General features: G+C 52.3%; 1 pseudogene; it reads left to right on the top strand.

Moving 5' to 3' along the window:
- Nucleotides 1-4,085: 4,085 nt before the first annotated feature.
- Nucleotides 4,086-4,987, top strand: LOC147644800 (uncharacterized; annotated as a pseudogene).
- The last annotated feature ends 339 nt before the right edge of the window (nucleotides 4,988-5,326 follow it).

Below are 5,326 nucleotides of genomic sequence, written 5' to 3'. Positions count from 1 at the left end.
TGGCGTCTGCCCAGGATGATGAGAGACCGCTTCAGGAAGCGATGGGCACAAGAGTACCTGCCAACTCTTGTGCGCAGTGAGAAATGGTGCCGTGGGTACTTGGTGTTCATTTGCGATCCGGCCATACCACGTCGTCACTGGAGTAGATGGAGTGCCCAGGCGAGCGGCGGTACGGACTGACGATCGAGCTAGGATGATTCGTCCCGCTTCGAAGCTAGCTGTTCTGGATGTGGTGAATGCGACTGCTTCACGGGGGCGGGCATGTCGCTGAACGGATAAGCTAACCCGCTAGAATATCGATAGTCAGTCAGTTTGAATTACGCGCCACTACGGCGAACCTTCGTTAAGTATGGTATTGGTATTGGTATTCGAACTATGTTTGTAACTGGCCACACTGTTTATGGCCGAAAGCTATGATAAATTCGGCGCCACGGTTATTCCGATCGGCGATCCCAGTAGAGAAGGGAGAACATACTGCGGTATGCTAAAAGGAAAAGATTGCGGTTAATTCTATGTTTGTACTCCTCAACAGAATGAAGCACACACTCACTTTCGAGTACGCTCATTACCACACTTAAAGTCCAAGTGTTGGATACGCTACAAGATCTGGAATTTCTTGCTTCGGTGGGGCCCCAAGTGTTAGATGGCAACTCCCAGGATTTAGTTCGGCGTCAATAAGTATTATTATTATTATTGTCGCGGAACGGATAAGCTAACCCGCTAGAATATCGATAGTCAGTCAAGTTTGAATTACGCGCCACTAAGGCGAACCTTCGTTAAGTATGTATTCGGTATTTGAACTATGTTTGTAATTGGCCACACTGTTTATGGCCGAAAAGCTATGTTAAGTTCGGCGCGACGGTTATTCCGATCGGCGATCCCAGCAGAGAAGGGAGGAGATACTGCGGTTTGTAAAAGGAATAGGTTGAGGTTAAAGTCTAAGTTTGTACTACTTCCTCAACAGAATAAAACACTTTCGAGTAAGCTCATTACCACACTTCAAGTCAGAGTGTTGGATACGCTACAGGATCTGGTATTTCTTGTTTCGGTGGAGCACAAGTGTTAGATGGCAACTCCCGGGATTTGGATCGGCGTTATTTCTTTTATTCGCACTTCTTTTATTCGCATTCTTTTATTCGAATTCTTTGAGTTCGCATCTTAATTCGCATTAGAGTCGGAACTCTAACGGCATTTGGAAACACGTACGGAGTTAAACGCGTGATATGCCGACGACACATTCGCCCAGACGGAGCCCCAGACTTAATCAACCTGAGGTTACCGCAGCTACGACCACATATGCAGCATCCGGCACCCCGGCCCACAGCGGCCACGGACTCCAGAGGAAGGAATCGGGGTAAAACGCACCACTGGACCTGCCCAAGCGGAAGCGCTGGGACAGGATGTGGACCCCACGACTTCACAGATTGCGAAGCTTATGGCAAGGATCGCAAAACTAGAGAAGGAGCTCCAACAGGCAAGGGCAAATAAAGGACTTGCGGCGCCCGCCAGGAATCCCGTTAGGAACGGGTCGAGTGGCGTCGGAGTGAGCGGTGCGGCGAATACACCGCTAGGAGAGGCGCCATGTTTGAGCGCAATGGTAAGGCAGCTCTTGAGTGAAAATCTGCCAACGGGACCACTAGCGTCAGTGACGCCATCTTATGATGAACAGTTTCCGGCACAATTGAGTGCAAATCTGCCGCCACAATTGAGTGGAAGTTTGCCGCCATATTTGAGTGGTAATGCGGCAATAGGGCAACGAGTCACACGGACAGACTGTACAACTGTAAGCTACTCGCCGCCATGTTGCGTGACGGCCACGGTGCAGCCAGAACGAGGTTATGTTCACGCACCACGGGAGCCACAACGCAGATTCGCTGTACCCACGCCATCACCCGGATCCTATGGAACAGCGGGTGTGGCCAATGAATGGACGCCACGCAGACTGCCTAATCTTCCAGAGTTCGAGGGTCAGCCAGAGAAATGGCCAATATTCCAGTGTGCGTTTTTGGAGACGACGGCGGCGTATCAGTGTACAGCATTGGAAAATAACCAAAGGCTAGTGAAGGCATTGAAGGGTGAAGCGAGGACGGCAGTCAAGTCACTGCTTATTCATCCCAACAACGTACAGGCCATAATGGAACTGCTTAGCTTTTGTTATGGGCGTCCGGAGCAATTGATCCGGAGCCAACTGGAGAGCGTGCGGGAGCTACAGCCAATTCAGGAGCACAACATTGGCAGGATTGTATCGTTCGCCACGAGGGTGAGCAATCTTGCAGCATTTCTTCAGTCCACCTGAGGTGAGGTCCCTAGAGGTTGCCCCATGTGTAAAGGGTAACACGCCATCAAGGATTGCAAGGAGTTCAACAACTCCCCTGTCAGGATGCGGTTGGATTTCGAAAAAAAAGCAGCATCGGATCTGTTTTGCGTGCCTTACAAGCGGGCACATGGTATGGTTCTGCAAGAGGAGCCGTAAGTGCAACGTCTACGTATGCCAGAGGAAGCATCACTACTTGCTGCATGACGAGGCCGATGGCCCCAGATGGTCACAACAGTTAGATGGTGACCACAGGAGGGAGCTACGAAGCAACCACAGACGGGAGCTACACGAGGTCATCAGCCAACGCAAGCGTTTGGGGCAGCTTGTTCGCTATGCTCAGCGCATAGCTGACGAGGATGAAGCTATAGCCGTCTCAAAACGAGTAAGAGAGATACACGCAAGTGCCGGTTTTGATTTGTGTCGGTTTTCTTCCAGCTCGGCGAGATTGGTCAGAGCCTTAAATCCGTTAGGCACCAACGAGAACGTCGAGTGGACCGAGTCCGAGCAGAAGGTATTGGGCATGTATAGGCACCCGGCTACAGATGACTTCAGATTCAGCGTCAAGTACCATCGGGTTCCCAGCAGCGTGATGACGGGGGAACGTGTCCATACCAAGAGGGAGTTCCTCAGCTTGGTGATGTCCACGTTTGATCCGATTGGGTTCTTGAGCTGCTACATGGTAACCGCCAAGCTACTAATGCGAGAGATTTGGCGGAAAGGAGTCACATGGGATGAGCCATTGCCAGACGAGCTAGCCACGGCATTTGAGAGCTGGCGGCAAGAGATGAGCTATGTGAAGAAGTTCCGATGGCCACGCTACTATTTTGGTACTGGACGAGTACGAGCACTCCAGCTGCACGTCTTCGTGGACTCCAGCCAGTCGGCGTTTGCTGGGACGGCGTATTGGCGGGCCACCTACGCAAACGACGACGTGCGGGTGCATTTCGTATGTGCCAAAACGAAATGTGCTCCGATGAGGACAATGTCAGTTCCGAGATTGGAACTACAGACAGCCGTGCTGGGAACACGGCTGATGAACACTGTGAAACAGGAACATAGTGTAGAGATAAGCAGATACGTACTCTGGACGGATTCTAAGACAGTGCTGCACTAGATAAGCAGCATCCACCGGCGGTATAAACAGTTTGTTGGAAACCGGGTGGCAGAAATCCTGGAGTCGACGGAAGTATCCCAATGGAGATGGGTACCAACTGCCGAGAACGTGGCAGATGACGCAACCAGGCCGCGACGTCATGTGGACCTCAGTCAATGGTCACGATGGCTACGCGGGCCGACGTTCCTGCGGGAACCAGAAGAGTGCTCCTCTAATGGTAGTGGCTGCATGAGAGCCACCGACGAGGAAGAGATGCCATGTGAGTTTGCGTTAGTGACTGCAAACGGATTTTTTATATATTTCCAGAAATTCTCAAACTACAACCGGCTGGTAAGGACCACGGCTTGAGTCCTTAGATTCGTCCGACGATGCCGCGGGCAGTATAGCGATCGTGAGAAGTATGGACTCACGGCAAACGAATGCGCCAACGCGGAGCGCATATTGATCCGGCAGGCGCAAAGTGAAGCGTTCTCCGGAGAAGAGAGGAACAAAGCTGGAAGGATCTCGAAAGAAGGCAGCCAACTGCGAGGGCTGTCCCCGTATTTCGACGACGATGGAGTTATGCGTGTAAGGGGAAGGATCGACGCCGCCGCTTGTGTGCCATACAGCGCCCGGCGCCCCATTATACTGTCCCACAGACACACGCTGACGGTGATGGTAGTACACCACTACCACCAGAAGATGGGCCATCAGAACCACGATGCGACCATAGGCGAGAAACGGAAGAAGTTCTGGATAACGAACTTACGGAGGCTGCTACGGAAGGTGGTGGCTGACTGCCAGATCTGCAAGGAGGGCACAGCCGATGCAGCCAATAATGGGTCCCTTTCCTGAAGACCGACTGGAAGCCAACTGATGGCCATTCAAGCACACGGGCTTGGATTATTTTGGACCGTTGCACGTGACGATTGGACGTCGCATCGAGAAGAGATGGGTGGCACTGTTCACCTGCTTAACCACGAGGGCCATCCATTTCGCTATGAGGAATTTCATGAACCGGTGAGGACCGGTGGTCAAGATGAGGAGCGATAATGGGAAAAACTTCGTTGGAGCCAATCGAGAGGCCAGGAGATTCAACGAGGTTTTCGAGCCAGAGAAGATCCAGGGCGAGCTGTCGTCCAAAGGAATCGAGTGGATATTCAACTGCCCAGCGAACCCAGCTGAGGGTGGCGCCTGGGAAAGGATGGTCCAGTGCCTCAAGAAGGTGCTGGCACATACGATGAGGGAGCTGGCTCCCATGGAACATGTTCTGGAGAACCTATTGATCGAGGCGGAGAACATAGTAAATTCCCGCCCACTAACGCATCTGCCAGTCACTGTGGACCAGGAGGCTCCACTGACTCCCAACGACTTGCTGAGAGGAGTACCCAATCTGCCGGATCTACCCGGAGATAATGGACAGCCGTTGGAGAGGTGCGCCACAAAGAAGCAGTGGCGACTGGCCAGGATGATGAGAGACCGCTTCTGGAAGCGATGGGTGCACGAGTACCTGCCTACTCTTGTGCGCAGGGAGAAATGGTGCTCACATGTCGAGCCCCTGCGCCGAGGAGACTTAGTGTTCATCTGCGATCCGGTCATACCACATCGAGAGTGGAAACGAGGAAATGTGGAGGAGGTGTTCACTGGAGTAGATGGAGTGCCCAGGCGATCGGCGGTACGGACTGACGATCGAGCCAGGATGATTCGTTCCGCTTCGAAGCTAGCTCTTCTGGATGTGGTGAATGCGGCTACTTCACGGGGGCGGGGATGTCGCGGAACGGATAAGCTAACCCGCTAGAATATCGATAGTCAGTCAAGTTTGAATTACGCGCCACTAAGGCGAACCTTCGTTAAGTATGTATTCGGTATTTGAACTATGTTTGTAATTGGCCACACTGTTTATGGCCGAAAAGCTA

The sequence above is a fragment of the Drosophila serrata genome, unplaced genomic scaffold (assembly GCF_035046125.1).
Source record: "Drosophila serrata isolate PLE 108 unplaced genomic scaffold, ASM3504612v1 contig_93, whole genome shotgun sequence".
Lineage (NCBI taxonomy): Eukaryota > Metazoa > Arthropoda > Insecta > Diptera > Drosophilidae > Drosophila > Drosophila serrata.
This window is presented reverse-complemented; position numbering and strand designations above follow the sequence as displayed.